Here is a 17,749-nt window from a genome sequence, read left to right as displayed (position 1 = left end):
AGCAGATTAGTCAAATTATGGTCAAAACTGCAGCTCTCAGACTGGATCCCTGAGGCAGAGTAGAATGTCCAGTGGTGATTACCCCATTCCTCAGCAAAAACAGCATTTTAAAAAAGTGATGCACTTAAGATATTACATTTCTTAAACTGAGCTGTCTGCTGGCTGATTGCGTCTTTCTGCTGGCATTAATACCACATCATTAAGGTGTGGGAACTTCAGACAGGCAGCCAAAGCATGAGCAATTTCGTCAAACCAAAATCTAAAACACCAAAGCCTTGCAAGCACTACGACTGGGATTACTTTCCTTCTGGTCCTCACTGGTTTTTTGTTTTCTGGCGGAAAATCACTCTGGCTCTGTGCAGCTCCAGGCAGTCAGAGGAGAGAGGCTGGCGCAGCACAAGCAGAGGGCATTGGTGTGCATCTCCCAGACCGTGCTAGTGTGAAGTCCTTCCAGGGCCTCACAAGGCCACCACATCCCTGCTGCGTGTGACTGCAAGGATGACCTGAAAAGGTGTGACTGCAAGCCGGCAGGCCTCTGCCCCCCAGCTGGACACCACAGCTCCAGAAAGTCGACGCCAGGACAGCTCCTGGTGCATGCTGTGCCGTGGTAAACTCACTATGTGAGTGATCTACTCTCTTCCCAAAAGCTCAGCCACACACAGGCTTTCATTACCGCTGAGGCCGGACAAAGAGGAAACTGAGGCACTTCCAGGACACAGAATTCCCAAGGATTTTACCTTATATCGCCACAACCCCAAGGCCTAGAGCAGTGCTTGGTACATATGTTACTTAAAAAGCAATTGTAGTCAGTGTGACGGGGCACAGCTGTAACCCACCACTGGAGAAGACTGAGGTGGGAGAATCCAAAGTTTGCCCTGCTGGGCAACATACTTAGTGAGATTCTGTCTCCAAAACATTGGCAGGTGGGGAACAGGGATTAAACTCAGGACATCACATTTGCAAGGCAGGCGATTCACCACTGAGGAGCTAAAACCCCAGCTCCTCAAAATTTAAAAAAACAAAAATTAAAGACAGTGCTGAAGCCCTAAGTTTAACCCCCAGTGCAAGAGATGATAGATAGATCAATAGATAGACAGATGAATAGATGAAACCAAGGAAGACGGACCTAGTGTCCTAAGGCCACACTGCTGTTAAGTGCGGGTGTGAAGAGTATTTTTGGAGAGAGACCCCCTGCTCTCGGGAGGCCCAAGGCGGCAGTCAGGATGCCCCAAAGCCACATCCGGGTTCGACAGCACAGCTTCAATGAAGCTTCTTAGCTTCAAAGTCCTCATCTGAAAAATGAAAATAAAAATGCCCACTTTTAAAAGTGACCTATAAAAGCTAGAGCCTGTGCACAGAGGAGATGCGCATTCTGTGCACACACAACACCAGCCTGTAACTGTGCACACTGACCCTGAACCTCACCTCCCTGAAGGAGCCCAACGCTGTGTTCATGCTATTTCTGCCAAAAGCGCGTAATCCAAACCAAGTTACGATGTCCAGATGATGGACATTTTGCCACTGAAATAGCCTGATGCCTGCAAAAGTGTCAGGTTATAAAGTGTCAGGGAGGACTTCAGGAGCTACTCGACACTGAAAGCAACTAAAGACACATGACAACAGGATAACACGTGGTAATAGCCTGGGTCCCCTCCCTGTCAGAGCTCAGGGCAGGGGAAGTGACGAGACCCGAGTGGGACTGGAAAGTCAGCAGCTCCGGTACGCACCGTGTCCACTGCCTGACCTCCACTCTGACCCTTGGATCAAAGGGCCCCGCTGTTGGAGTTACACATGAAAGTATCCAGTGGTGACAGGACGTCATGCGGGCAACTTCTCCCCAAGTGGTTTACAGAAGAAATATTTGTAATATTCCACTAAAGTTTCTTTCAGGCTTGAAGTTTCCTTAAAATAAAAAAATACATAAAATTTACTGAGGAATACACTAGAAAATTTTAATAAGTGGAGAAATGTACCATATTTCTAGAATGAAAAAACTATACACTGAAAAAGTGTTATTTCTTCAGAATAAGTTTTATAAAATCAATATGCATCAAATAAAATTCCACCCAAAGGGCTGGCAATGTAACTCAAGAGTTAGAAAGGTCGTCTGCCTCGTGAAAGGTACTGGAGTCAATCCTCCACAGAAGTAAGGGAAAAAAGAAGGAACAGGGGAAGAGAAGGAAAGGGGAGGGGAGGGGAGGGGAAGGGAGAGAAGGGATGGGGAGGGAAGGGAAGGGGAGGGGAGGGGAGGGAAGGGATGGGGAGGGGAATGGAGGACAGGGAGGGGAGGGGAGGGGAATGGAGGGGAGGGGAGGGGAGAGAAGGGAAGGGGAGAGGATGGAAGGGGAGGGAAGGGGAGGGGAGGGGAGAGAAGGGATAGGGAGGGGAGGGAGGGAAGAGAAGGGGAGGGAAGGAAAGGGATGGGGAGGGGAGGGAAGGGATGGGGAGGGGAGGGGAGGGATGGGGAGGGGAGGGAAGAGGAGGGATGGGGAGGGGAGGGAGGGGAGGGAAGGGGAGGGGAGGGGAGAGAAGAGAAGGGGAGGGGAGGGGAGGGAAGGGGAGAGGAATGGAGGACAGGGAGGGGAGGGGAAGGGAATGGAGGGGAGGGGAGGGGAGAGAAGGGAAGGGGAGGGGATGGAAGGGGAGGGAAGGGGAGGGGAAGGGAAGGAAGGGAAGGGGAGGGGAGAGAAGGGAAGGGGAGGGGACAGAAGGGGAGGGGAGGGGAATGGAGGAGATGGGAGGGGAGAGAGGGGAGGGGAGGGGAGGGAAGGGAAGGGAAGGGAAGGGGAGAGAAGGGAAGGGGAGGGGAGGGGACAGAAGGGGAGGGAAGGGGAGGGGAGGGGAAGGGGAGGGGAGGGGAATGGAGGGGAGGGAGAAGGAAAGAGGAAGAAAAGCCAGCAAAAAAGTGACTGCAGTGTACATTTCCTGAAAGCGTAAGGGTAAGAGAGCCAATGAAACATGAAAACTACAAATTACAAGAAATAATTTGCCTAACAGCATATTTGACTTTTTTATACTTGAAATTATTGCAACTTGGGGCTAAAAATATAAAAAATTAAAATTAAAAAATGAAACTATTGCAAAGAATCGTAAGAGCAAGATACTGACAAGAACCTACAAAGAACAACTATAAAACCGCCCAAAAGAGTGAAGCACAAGAATGGCACTTGAAATCAGAGGGCAAAGATGAGTTCTTTATTGAATATTTGGATCACAGTGAAATCATTTGGAGGAAAAAATAAATATATCTAACGCTACATATCAGCATTAATCTCATGCAAATTAAAATTTAAATACAGACTCTGCCAAAAAATGTACACACTCTTCAGGGAAAGGAAAACAGCGTGATGCTTTCCCAACAGACGGTGTTCCTCTCACGTGGGGACCCTAGATGATGTCACACAGCACAGAAAACCCACCACACAGCTGGCCCTCAGAGCAGCAACTGGAAAGGCGTGTTCAGCAATCTCAGGGACCAAGCTCACCCAAGCAGCACTTCCCCGTCCCAGCAAACGTCTGGAAGCTAAAGGCTACCATTTTGAGCACCTCTTGTAGTTGCAGAGGACAAAAATAACTTGTTATTAATCTCATGAAGTCTCAATAAATTTAGAACTAAAATATTTATGCGGATCTTTCTTTTCCTGAAGTGTGTATGTATTTCTGGCAGTATATATATGAGAGTAATGGAAATATAAATCAACATATCTAAAATCCTAGGGTATAAAAGGACCTTTAAAATATGATACCATAGGTAGAAAGAAGATATTGTATATACATATATATATACATACACACATATACACACACATGTTACATACATATATCAAAAGTACATAGAAAAGGTAAATTATTTGTAACAGAATTATCCAGTTAATGTTTTTATTAGTAAGCGCTGTATATCAGAAAAATATGTATGAGAAAAAATGGCAAGAAATCATTCATATAAGATAAAATACAAATAACCAATAAACAGAAAAGTTCATATTGAATTTCACTAGAAATAAAAGTGAAAATTACAAAGTACCATTTCTATCTAAATTAACATTTATTATATATCCATCCAAGAACATTATTCCTAGTACTAACAAAAGGTGGAAGCAAGCACAATTTGTAAACACAAAAAAATGCAATAAATTATAATGTTCTAGTAGGTGAAATATAAAACGGCCTTGAAGATTCCTCGGCCTCATATAAAAGTCCTGGAACACCCGGAAATGTGTCCATGCAATGGATTTTGCTCTCCTGATTGGGCTACAGACCCAGATGGATGATAACACAGGGAGACTGTCCCATGAGTGTGACCTAAATATCTGAGCCCTTAAAAGTGGAGAGTTCTGTCCAGCAGATCACAAAAATGGGGAATCAGAGTTGAAAGCACCACAGTGACCCCAGGCACCACCTCTAGTTTGCAGACAGGGGAGGCCGGTGGCCTTGCGCCTTCAGGAGCAGCCCCGGCTGCCAGCCAGCGAGGAAGGGAAGCCCTCAGCCCTGCAGCCTCAGGAACTGAACTGCGCCAAGCAGGCTCTTCCCAGAGCTTCCAGACACTGGGATTCTGAGCAGGGAGGAACTGGGGGTGCACAGGGCTGGAGGAGGAGGCTCAGCACAAGGGCAGGGGCTCTGTCCTGCTGGAGACTGGCCCCACGTGTACCATGAAAGCCTCTTAGCTGCAGAACTCTCAGTTAGTAGACGGTGGAGTTTTAAGCACCCACATGGAAAGTAGTAATTTCTTACACAGCAATAGAATACTAACATGAATGCGGTCATGCAAAATGTCTAATTTTCAGTAAAGTGAAATAAAATGGACCCACTATTTATGATTAAATGATTTTTTTTAAAAAAGGAACACATCCAGATATATCCTATGATCGTGGCTTTGTTTAATATGTGCACACAGAAGAAAGGCCTCGGGGAGCTCACGTGAAAGGGACCTGACACAACGGCTGACAAAAGGGCTGAGCATCTAATTCTCCTTTATACTTTCCTAATCCAATCTCCAAAATGAGGGCATATTGCCCTAAAAAGCACAAATAAACTCAACAATTCTTAAACAGTTCCCAAGGACAAAGCACCTGGCCCTGAAGGGTATTAAAGGTGAATCGGCTCCTTTGTCAACAAGATGGGGAAGAAGCCTCGGCCAGCATCCTTGTAAGAACACTATGAATTGAACTCTGCCATGGAAGCAAAATACATGAGCACAAGACAAGCATGAGGGGGCCTGAGACCGGCGTGGCTCTGACTGGATGTGACATTCGTTGGAGCCTGCACCTGCAGGGGCTCAGAGGTGGCCAAGCAGCCTGGCCTGCTGCGCGGTGAGCTCCAGGAACCACCACATGCACCCTCTCTAAGGTTAGCGCTCATCTTGCTGAAATGCAGACGCCTCCTCCACAGGCTGCTCACCGCATCCCTCCTCCAGAGCAAGGACTCATGCAAGGTGGCAGTGGAGGAGGAGTGCTGAGAGGATACCCCAAAGATGAGCATCCTTCCTCCACGGCATTCTAACCGGTGCTGTCTAGAGGCCACGGGCCACAGAGGGCACAGGGCCTCCTCTGCAGCCCCGACCCTGGACCTGCAGCTGCAGAGGGAACCATGCCCACCACCAGGACCACCAGGCCACTCCTCTACGTGCATCAGAGCAGGTCACCAGGAAATCCCAGGGCTGATGGCCTAGGATTACTCTTATTCCAGAGCCCTCCCCATCTCCGGAGGCTCCACTTGCCACAGAAAACAAGACGATGAATCTGGGGCTTCTGGGGGTGAGTTATGGTCCATCTCTCCCTCCCTCCTGACATCCCTGATGAGTAGCTGGCACTGCACAAAAGTCACGGTCATGACCTCATCCTCATCAAATTAGCAGGACTTCTAAGATTTCAGGGCTATCATTCAAAATACTCCAACTTCAAGGTAAACTGGAAATAAAAGGTACAGCTTTCCTGCCAACATATGAAAAAGCATCGTTTGAAAATGCAAAATGGGATTTCCCCGAGAGGAATTTACCAACTTGGCACCTTTTGCATTCATTTCTGGGTCTTGGGGTTTTTCTTAATCAAAATGATGAGACTATTAATACCTGCGGTTGTAAATCTCACACTGCAACACTGTAGATATGGTACAGTCTCAGCAAATCTCAGCTCTGTAGAACACTTCCTTCCCATGGGTCTACACTCTAAACAGCACCTCTCACCAAGAAAGGCAGGGGTTCCCGTGGTGAAGGGGAGAGTTCCAGCTCCAGTAGAGGCCATGAGGGTGGACTGATTGGCTAGTGGGATACAAAGGGAGGGATGCTCTCATCACATCCCTGAAATGGCTACCAACAGGAGTGCTTTCAGGTAAGAGCTGCTGTTCACCACCTAGAGGCACACACAGCTCCTAAGTCCAGGGATGGGGCTGGAGGGTGGGGGCTTCGGGAGCCAACAAAGCACAAAGCCAGTCACAGGACGCCTCTCTTGCTGTGTGTGTGCTGCAGGACTGGGATTGCCTCCTGTGGAAAACAGTGAAGCCAACAGCCTGGAAAGGGCAGATGCCTTTCAGCTGGCTTTCTTGTTACACAGACAGCCTGGGAGGTACCTTCTTGTAGCCCACAGACCGTGGCTGATAGCCATGCCCCGCTCCTCCCCAGCCCATACCCGTCATCCTGCTCAGAGTGACTTCTGCGGCAAGGAGGTAACTCAGTATCACACACGGAGAGAAAACTAAACATTGCTATACATTGTTTTTGCCAATTGCCAAATATGCTTAGCAACCAGTTGTGAGCGGCTTAAGATGCACAGCTGAGGTCCATGTAATTCTTGGCTTCATTCTTCATGTCAAACGCTGAGTATGAGCTGAAGATAAATATGCAGGGACTCGTACTGGTGCTTGCTACAGCTGAGAACCAGCTCAGAGATGGCAGACACGGGTGGTGGCGGGCTTCTACTGCCCACGGAAAGTCTTACATAAAAATTCCATTATGATGCAGCCACAGGGTTTGTGTGGCCCAAGTACCGTAAAGTCTTATTCCTCTGAAATTTGAAATGACTTTGACTTCCTTTGTTTCTCCAGAGACAAATCTGCACCTCAAACCATTGTTATTTCTACGTTTTTGTTTTATTTTGTTTTATTTTGTTTTGTTTTGTTTTGTTTTGTTTTGTTTTGTTTTTGCCGTAATTCTTACTTTGAAAGTAGCTGGCTTGGTTTTATTGAGCTTCTGAAGCACGTCAGAAGATCCACACACTTCCGCATATTTCTTAAGCATGATACTGATTTACTACTCACAGCTATTTTAATCCACGTCTCTCAGCCATATGCGAAGCTGACTGAGGCCCGAATCCGCATGGTTGGTATCTAACTCCAGGACAGCTGAGATTCAGGGTGCTAAGGAGAGAAAACCAACCAACCGTTTATCACTCGTAGCAAAAACAGCAATAGTCAATCCTGGAAATGAAGTCTGAGCTTTCTCACATTTGAGAAATGAAGTTCTAGCTTTCACTTTAAGACATTTTTGAGACCAAAACAGCAAAAACGCTTATACTGTTAGAAGATATTTTTAAGACTAAATAAAAGCTACATGGTTTTCACAACATTATCTACATTTATGGCACAAATTTAATTTTTTCTGGCAAAAAAAAATGTTAAAGTTAGAAAAGAGGGATTCTTTTGTTGTGATAAGAAGGTATGCGATTTAACTAAGATGACCTAGAAAGTTCTACAATAAAATTTGTACTGAGACAAAAGTTTCCTAGTTCCTTTTAGAGACCGTTTACTTCAGTCTGCCAGACTTACTGAAATAAACATCTTTTTTTGTTAACAACACTATATCTAAAAAGCAGGGATTGCTTCCATCAATCTGTATAATTCTATGAGTCAGAGGTCTTAAACCACTGAGTAATAATAACTACAGAGGTTTTGTTTCAATTCTTATTTCTTTCCCTGAACAAAGCAACAGTAAGAAAAATAGAGAGCACAATTTTAGAAAAAAAAAATCTATTCTTTTCAGAAGTATTTTGCTGCTAAAGGAAAATAGCATAATAGTTTAAGAAAACTTGAATATATTCCTTAAGTCCCACTGTCAAAATATAATAGGCCTTAATATTCTATGCACAAGTTTATATTAAAAAGTATGATTTGCATCTGAGATAAAGGAGTAGGGTATAAAAGAAAACCACCTTCCCAGCTAACCAAGGTATTATATTTTTTCTTTTGACAAACAAAATAATAAAAGACTCAGTCTCACTTAGTAAAAAGGCAGGAGTCGGGATCAGGGATTTAGCTCAGTGGGGCCGAGACTGCCTGGCAAGCAAGAAGTCCCGAATTCGATGCCCGGTACCAAAAAAAAAAAAAAAAAAAAAAAAAAAAAATGCCTCAAGAGTCATAGGTAGTCTAAAAATATCATTTGTTCTTTTTAATACAGAGTAATCCTAAATATCTATCTTTGTGAATAAATACAAATTTCATGATTTTATAATAAGAGACCACTGCAGAGCACTTGATGTTAAAGTACAAAGTGACAATTGTAAATTATGAAATTTTAAACACTATAATACAGTAAAATAGTAACCCAGGGTCACATTACAGCGAAAGAAGGGAAGCATTCCTTAGAAGCGAGAATTGTGGACAAGTCTATTTGCAGCTTAGCACGTAATTTTGAAAAGCAGTATGCATTCACTTATGCAAGAAAAGGCTCAAAGGCCACAGATTATTAATTAGAAGGACAGAGTAGGGAATCTAGGCAGCTATAACAAGGCTCCACCTCACTCCCCAGCCCAGGGAGGCCCAGAAGACTCAGACCACAGAGCGGGAAGGCAAGCCCTCAGCATCGCCAGGAGTCACAAGACCTCGCGTCTCCTCCTCATCCCCCAGCAGAAGCCACGTGGAAGGCGGCGGCTGCTTCCCACTTTCCCTGCACTGTCAGGAGGGTTCTAAGTGGGAGCTGGACTTCAGCACCTTTTGGGTAGCAGCAAAGGACACCTCTGTCCTCTCCTACCAGCACAGAGTCAGAGGAAACGTGCAAAACAGACATCTTTAAGATATAAGACTGAGAATCTTCTAACATAATACCACAAATGTCCATGATACAATAAAAAATCACACATACACACACACACACACACACACACACACGAAAATCTCAGTGTAAAACGATAAAGATAACAAGTGTTTGTGTGAGGACGATACAGGCACTAGGACTAGAACGTGCGACAAGAATTTTAAAGCAGGCATTACAAAACTGCTTCAGAAAGCAATTACAAATTTTTGAAACAAATGAACAATAGAAAATATTAGCAAAGAAATATAATATATAGAGAAGAGCTACAAGGACATTTCAGCACTTTAGAAAACTTACAATAACTACATGTTCAAGAACTCAAAAGGATGAACTCAACAACAAAATGGATAAAAAGAGGGAAAAAATCAGAGAAATGTACAACAGAATACTAAGCATTTTCCAGTATGAACAACAGGGAAAATAGTGAAAAACAATAAACAGAACCTGAGAAACCAGTGGAACCAAAACCAAGTTCTAATGTTTGTATAATTGGCATCTTAAAAGCACGGGAAAAAGACATTGGAGGTACCTTGTTTAAGGCCAATAGATCACGGCTGTTATCTGAGGAAATATGGGCTGAAAATGTTCAAATATGGAAAAAGTCTACAAATGTCAAGAATCTGAGAAAATCTCAAAGAAGAAAACTCAAAGAAAATCACAAGAACCATCATAAACAAACTTCAGAAAATTACAGGTGAAGAAAACATCACGAAAGCAGCGAGGAAAAGAAAGTTACATCTTACATATAGAAGGGAACAGCGACTCAAGGAACAGTGAATTTATCATCAGCAATGATGGGGTGGGATCGTTTTTCAAGTACCGAAAGAAAAGGATTGTCAACATGAAATCTGCGTATGCAGTCTGGAGCTAATATTCAAACAGTTCGGAGGGAGAGAGTTACAAAGAAACTGACAGATCATTGTCACTCACTGTATAAGGGAGGTATTCCTCATATTGTTTTTTCATTTTGTATGTTTATAAATTTTCATTTCCAAAAGATTGCAAGGATTGATCAACGGACAGATATGTGATAAAGCAAATGTAGTAAAATGTTGACTGAAATCTAGGTGATGGGTACTTGGACATTGATTAGAGACTGTCACCAAGACTTTTTCAATCTTTCTATGTTTGGAAATGTTCACAATAAAATATTGGGGCAGAGGATGCTGGAGGAAGGTATCACAATCCAGTCTCCTGGATGGTTAAATACATTTTAAAACAGTTAAAATTTAAAAAATGTATTTTTGCAAAGAGAAAAAGTTTGCCTGGCTTCCTGGCTAAAAGAACTCTACCACTGCACCGTATGATTCCCACAGGGGTAAAGCCCAAGCCACTGCCATGCTTATCATGACCCGGGAGCCCCCAAAAGCACAGCTGACAGATACAGCTGAGCTCAGTCAGGCAGGCTTCACGGACAGGCTGTTTCCCTTGCAGCTACCTCAAGTGTAAGGATCAGTCCCCTGTAGGCCAGCAGCCCTGAGCAAGCAGTGAGGAAGCACCAACTGAGTTTGGAGAGACATATGAATTGAGATCTTGCCTTATATTCAATAATGCACTGCATTATTAAGGAATTAAGAGACACTGTCAGTGAACTAGAGATCTTAAGCTAAGTAAACATGCTTAACTTTTAAGAGTAACCATTAAAGAAACTGAGCTAGAGCTAGCTAATCATCTTAATCAGAAGAAGTGAGGAAAGGGGTGCCAAAAATTCAGAAAAATAAAACAATAAAATGAGCAAATATTTACATTATTTAAATAAATATAAGTAGCATGACTAGTTATTAAGTATATGTGCATTATTTTAATCACTTTCCCTTTGCTGGCACAATATACCTGGCACCTACAATTTAATAGAGGAGAAGCTTATTTGGCTCACGGTTTTAGAGGCTTCAGTCCATAGTCAGTGATCCCAAGGAAGCAACAGTTTAGCAGGCGGGCACTGCAAGGGAAACCACTCAACCTATGAAAGCAAGAAAGCAGAAAGAGAGAAAAGAGGGGTAAGGGGCAAGGAGATCCTCTTCCAAGTCACAGTCTCAGTGCTCCCTCCGTCCAACTGGGCCCTTCCTTCTAATAGCACATTCAATTATAAACTCATTATTTGATTAGTACAAAGAAGAGTATAGTGCCCCATGATCCAATCATCTTCAAAAACCCTTTCCTGAATCAGAATAATTTTGAGGGACAATGTAGATTGAAACCATAACATTCCTCTGCTGCCCCACAAAAGGCTCATGTCTATCTCATTGCATGAAATGTGTTTAGTTCACCTCTGTGAGTCACTAAAGTCTCAACATTTTCAGCACTGTTCAAAATTCAAGTTCATACCAGGTGTGTTGGTGCACCCTTGTAATCCCAGAACTTGAGGGGATGAGACAGGAGGATCACTGCATGTTCAAGGCCAGCCTGAAAAGCATAGTGACACTCTCTTTCCAAAAAGAGAAAAAAAAAATTCAAGGTCTCCTCTGAGACTCAAGACAAATGCTTAGCTGTGAGCTACCATAAAGACAAAAAAGGCAGTTAATATCTCCAACATTCGGTGTCACAGAGCAAACAAGTCTATTCCAAAAGGAGGGAGGGTAGGGGGTATAGGAAAGAAGTGAACAAGCATAAGACCAGAAATCTAGCAAGACAAACATTAAATCCCATAACTGTATGTCCAGGACCGGAACATGTTATGAGATTGTGCTCCAGAGGGCTTGGGCATTTGCACTAGTCAGTATTTACTAGAGAAACAGTATAACACAATATATACAATTTACAGGATTGGTTTATGGTGGCCACATCCAGAGTCAGGTAAGAAGACGGGGGAGGCTCTGCCTGCACACTCAGGTCTGAAGGAGTCACTTAAGATCTGCAGCTCACTGCAGTGTCCCACACAAATGCAAGTCCATATCAGGAGGCCAGTGGGTCTGCAGTGAAATGCTGAAGAGTCTACTGCAGAAGGCTGAAGGATCTACCCCAGGAGCCGAAGAGTCTGTACTGGGAGCCCAGAAATGATGTTCAATATGAAGGCAAAGACTGAAGCTCCTCTAAAGAAACAGAAGCAGATCCATCCTTCTTCATTCCCCTTTATACCATTCAGGTGACCAACTGCCCTGTGGTCTTACACACCTTAGAGTGTGGAATTGATGAATCACTTTAATTAACCTTCTCTCAAGGTGACACAGTCAGTGAACCATCACAGCAGCCCTGCCCGTTCAGCTTTGCTGATGGCAGCCTACATGGCATCTTCCTTAGCCTAGTCTGCTCACTGCTAGTAGTTAACCCTCAGAAGACATTCCACATTTCTGATACCTCCAACTGCTTGGGTTCTCTACCACACCTTCAGTTTTATTCTCACAGACTTACATGCTACTCCATCAGAAACAAACTGCCTGCCCTCCTAGCTAGCCTTTTCAATCTGGGTAGAAGCTTCCATGACCCCACAACTCTAGCATTCTGTATGCTTATATGAATGACTGCAAATTTTGCTGCCAGCCCCAGCAGCAGCCCAGCCTTCTCTCTTCATCCTCTCCTGATCTGGGTCACTACAGTCAATAAGTCCCTGGATGCATGAACTTGGAAATACTCTTTCTTAGGTGGCTCTGAGTTAAGTGAGTGTCCTGGGGCTCTCTTCTCAAAGCAAAGGTTCTTAGAGTACTTCACCCTTTCATACCCCAGAAGCTGTTAAGGATAGAGTCTCACCAATTTCTGAGATACCCTCAAGGCATCTTTTCCATTGTTTGAGTATAAAGTACACAGCTTTTTTCTAATAGTATTAATCTTTTTAGGAGCCATTCTGTCCTTGACCCCAATTCTACCTATGTTTCCTTTCTCATCAAGATGGGAAATTTTCATTCTGCTCTTTTGCTGTCGATTCCCACTTCAGATCTGACTAAAAGCTGCCAGAAGTACTCATGCCATAGCCTGGAGGTTGAGTTGCTTTGAAATTCTCTCTGACAAATTAACTAGTTTATGACTTTTACATTTAGCCTTATACAAAGTTTTAGAACACAGCCAAAATGTCAACAACTATTTACCAAACTGAAATACGTGGGGCTTCTAGTCCAGCTTCCAATACACTGTTCCTTCACAAGCAAAACCACATGAGCTGATCTCTACAATACTCACTGGTATTAGCACTCTGGTCTTCTGAGCTCGAACCAGCATTGCCCAGAAAGTACCCCTTACAACATCTTAGGGCTTCTGTAGACAGTATCTCCAAACTTTTCCCGCCCTCTTCCACAAAACAGTTCCAAAGGTTTCTGATCATCATAATCAGCCACAGTCACAGCAATGATCTGATTCTTGAAACCAGTTTTCTGTATTAGACACTTGCCCATCACTGAGGCAAAAGACTTGATACTTGAAGCTTAAATGAGGAGAGATTTATCTTGGCTCATGGTTTTAGAGGATTCCATTCAGGAGGAGTTGTCCCCAAAGTCAAGAGAACCTAGCAGAAGAGCATGGAGGAAGAGAGCTGCTCAACCCATGGCAGCCAGGAAGCAAAATAGGAGAGGCAAAAAGGGGAAAGGAGAAGCCAGGAGCAAGAAAGCTTTCTAGCTTTGCTCCCATGATCACCTCTTCAGATCAAAACCCCTTCTTAACAGCATGTTACGGTTTGTGTCTAGATGTCACCCAAAAACCTCTGGCATTCGTAGGTGGAGCTTTTCAGAAGTGTGTGTGAGAATAGGATCAAGAGTGTATGAAATTAGTCCACTGATTGGTCCGGCATAGATCTGGGCAGGATTCATGGTGCCCACCCTGAGTGTAATGCCCACCCTAGGATGGGTAGCATGAGCAAGATATAAGGGACGGGAAGCGGGTCATCCCCTGCTGCTTATTTATTGCTATTTTGCTGCCTACAACCTTCTGTCTGCCCTGCTCTACCATGGACTGTTTCTCTCTGATGCCTCTGTCTCATACCACCCTGCCTTAGAACCAGCTGACTATGGAGCTGAAACCTCTACAAACTGTGAGCTAAATAAAGCTTTCCTTCTTCAGCTTTGAATTTGGTATTTTGTCTCAGCAAGGCAAGAGTAACTAAGCAGCATATTCAGCTAGAACTTATCAATGGATTAATACACTGATGAGTGTATCTCCCCCATGATTTAATCACCTTCCAAAAGCCCCGCCTTCAAACACATGAGTATTGTCGGAGATATTTTAAATCTAAACTCTAACTACAGACCTGAGACTGTCATTTGTATAGACTAAAGCACCAAAGTTATGAATTCATAAAGAAACAAAAATGTCACAATATATAAATCTTATCATTAAAATATAGATCTTACAAATTCACAGATTTCTCTAACAGTTGATGAGAACTCTTCTAGTTTCTGACACCATGTTAGTGCCCCTCTCAAATATTTCAGTGTTCACTTAGCCACCTTATCTCTGACAAGGAGACCAAATGTACTCACTGGAAGAAAGATAGTCTCTTTAACAAATGGTGTTGGAAAAACTGGCTTGTTACATGTCCAAGCCTAAGACTAGACCCATGTCTCTCACCATGCACCAAACTAAAATTAAAATTGATCAAAGATCTAACCATTAAGACAGAAACATTAAATCTGCCAGAAGAGTGCAGAAGTAAAACTCTTGAAGATATAGGTACAGGCAAAGATTTCATGAACAAAACTCAGACCACACAAGAAAAACTACCATCACCAACTGGGATCTCATTCTACTAAAAAGCTTTTGAACAGCAGAAGAAATTACCAATAGAGTGAAAAGATAAACTATAGAATAGGAAAAAAATTTAACTAGTTGTCCCTCAAGCAAGGGGTGTTTAGAACATATAAAGAACTGAAAACATCAGACTCCCTAAATTCAAAGACCCAATCCAAATATGCACATTTAAGATAAATACAGACTTCTCAGAGGAAGAAATACAAATGGTAGATAAATATATGTAAAAATGTGCAACATCATTGGTCATTCAAAAGATGTAAATCAAAACAAGGTTGAGATTTCATCACTCCAGAAATAATGGCTATCATCAAGAAGCCAACCAATAACAAATGTTGGAGGGGCCATGGGGGAAAAAGACTCCTTCTCCATTGGTGGTGGGAGTGTAGACTGGTGCAACCACGGTGGAAATCAGTGTGGACAGTCCTCAAAATACTAGGATTACAAGTCCCATTTAACCTATTTCCCTTCTGAGTAATATCCTAGACAAATTAAAAATATACCATATTACAACCATATTTATAGTAACAGAATGTTATAGCTAAATCTTGGGGAAAAACCCAAATGCCCATCAACCAAGTAATGGATAGAAATGACGTGGATTTTTTCATACAATTACTATTCAGCCATAATGAAGAATAAACTTGAGACATTTCTTAATAAATGGATACACCATGAGACCATCAGTCACATATGTGTAAATATTGCACTGTTTCTCTGGTATGAAAAACCTTAAGAAGGATAAAATGGAAGCAAAGCTTTGTAAATAAAGGGAAGATAGGTTGGAGGCAAGGGAGGTTTTTGGGGAAAAAGGACGAATCAAGATATATCATATACAGGTATGAATTCCCTATGATGAATATGATCATTAGATATCTAAATTGCACCAAGAAACTTAATTAAAAAATTCAGCGTTGACGACTCCCTCCAATTACAAGGCCACACAGACTGTCCTAGTGATTCTGGCATCACACCTGCTCTGTTTCTTGGGCTACTGCAGGCCTGTAGGAGGTGCCATGTGGTCTTTAAGGTACAAAGCAATTCTGAGCTCCAACTGCACAAACTTACCTGGCTCTCCTCTAAAGTTAAGAAAGAGACCCACAACTCAAGTAAACCCCACTCACGGTAGGCCCCAGATTCTCTGGAAGCCCTTTTCTCCTTTTGATCATTTGACCAGCGTCTAGCCATTGCTGGCCCCTCTCCACTGGTTTTCTTTCTATCCGTATATCACCATGTACCTGCAGGCTCCAAGAACCTTTTACCTTCCTGCAAAGGACAGAAACCAATCCATTCCTACTGGTAAGACAAAACCCTTATCTTATCTCACTAGTGAAAGAGTTCAACCAAACCAAATATTTAAAATGCATTCACAGCACTTCATACATCCCCAGAGACAACCAGGCTGCTGACAGCCAGTTTAGCGCTTGGAAAAGGGAAGCAAACTCTCAGCCCGTTCCATCCATGTCGCTTTCCTGGGTGAGTCTTGTCTTGTCATCACTGGACCTAGAACTGGCAAAGTCCAGGATAAACATTTGAGGATGTTAGCACACAGTGAGGACTGAGGAGACCGGGGAGAGGACGGTTTCTCCAGAAGATTCCATGGAGCCGGTTGTGTGACTTCCTTTTACTTTTCAAGAATTTTCTGTCCCAAGGAAAGCACAAATGCACAGAATGCGTGTCTTCCACTCTGCAGGCCGGTGTGAGGACACCTACGTGGTCAGCAGTGGCAGTCATCATATGTACACACACCCCTCCCCTTGTCCACACCGGGTCTTGCCGGGGTGACCTTACTCCTACTCCGGAAGCATATCCACAATGTCTCCTGGAGAGAGGCAGACTCCTCCCTGAGCCTTGAGCGCTTCCCCAACCAACAGAATTTGCAAATTCATTAATCCGTTGGAACTGAAAAAGGCTTTTCCTCACATTTCCCAGAAGACAGGCCAATAGTCCAAGTGGCCGTCTCCCTCCCTCCGCCTCCTTCAGCGTCCCTGGGTGATGACAGATGAAGGCACCTGCGGGGAGTCTCTCAGAAACAAGGTGGCTTGGCAGGCCCCAGGGCAGGCTGGAGAGAGGCGTTCTGCGAGGACGGCTTCACGTTGTGCCTCAAACGCATCAGCGTTCTTCCATACCACAACACACTGAGTCCCAGCTTTGGGTCCAGGTAACAAAAAAAGTGCTGGACTTCCCGCTCCATGTCACACAGAGAGGAAGAGGCACGAAGAAAACCCAGGCGCAGACAAGCGCAGGGCCTGCCTGAGGCTGCGCGATCAGAGCAGCGAGAATCCTCTCCAGCCCTTGTCCAAGGAAAACTCCCCTTCAAGCTCTTGCTCTCTGACCTGGGACCTTACCGCCCGCAGGGAACTGTGCGTGGACACCTGCGCACAGTGGGCCTGCCTGGCTGCAAGAGAGCTGGCTGGAAGGAGTGGGGCCAGTGCAGGGCTTCTCAGCGTTCCCAGGGCTCGCACGGAGGCGCTGCCCGGCGGACCCCGAAGGACCCGGGCCTCCGAACCACCTGGACGTCCTAGGTCAGGCTCTCCAGCCTGCCCCACCGCAGGCCACCCCTTCTTTGTTAATCTTTCTAGACTCCGCATAGGCCAATGGCTGGATGTGGGGCTGGGCCTATGTACCTCAGAATGTGCAAGCCCTGCACGCAGAACTCAGAACCCGGCCTCCACTGTGTGTCACCGACGCAGCTCCAGCGCCGAATTGACAGCAACAAATCCCTTCTGCGCCTGCGCGCAGAGCACTTGCGGTGGGAGGGACCTGAAGACCGACGGGGGAGGGCCAGCCCGAGGCGGGCCTCGTAAGGGGCGGGGCCTGTGTCGGGGCGGGGCCGGGGAAGGGCTGCAGCCTCTGCCCTGCCAGCCTGTAAACTGCTGCAAAGCGCAGGACTGGGGTGCAGAGGCTGCCGGCCACCTCGCCCCAGTGAGGGCACCTGCCCACTCTTCGGGTCTTCGCGGGGATTTGTGGCTTGTCCTCCTCGTCCAAAGATGATTCCAGGGACAGGGCTGGCAAGAGTAGCTGGGGTCTGCGAGCGCGGGGCGCGGGGCGCGCTCA

General features: G+C 44.7%; 1 long non-coding RNA gene across 1 annotated transcript; it reads right to left on the bottom strand.

Annotated features, from left to right (window-relative positions):
- Positions 1-3,173: 3,173 nt before the first annotated feature.
- LOC134471905 (uncharacterized) lies at positions 3,174-17,419 on the bottom strand. Its single transcript, XR_010041618.1, has 2 exons — positions 17,320-17,419; positions 3,174-10,982 (listed from the first exon to the last, which is right to left on the bottom strand). It is a non-coding gene; the product is annotated as an uncharacterized LOC134471905 (long non-coding RNA).
- Between the last annotated feature and the right edge of the window lie 330 nt (positions 17,420-17,749).

Source organism: Cavia porcellus, unplaced genomic scaffold (genome assembly GCF_034190915.1).
Source record: "Cavia porcellus strain 051 isolate PalLab524CR breed Dunkin Hartley unplaced genomic scaffold, mCavPor4.1 scaffold_1, whole genome shotgun sequence".
Lineage (NCBI taxonomy): Eukaryota > Metazoa > Chordata > Mammalia > Rodentia > Caviidae > Cavia > Cavia porcellus.
Note: the sequence above shows the minus strand (reverse complement) of the source record. Positions and strands in the feature narration are given on the sequence as shown.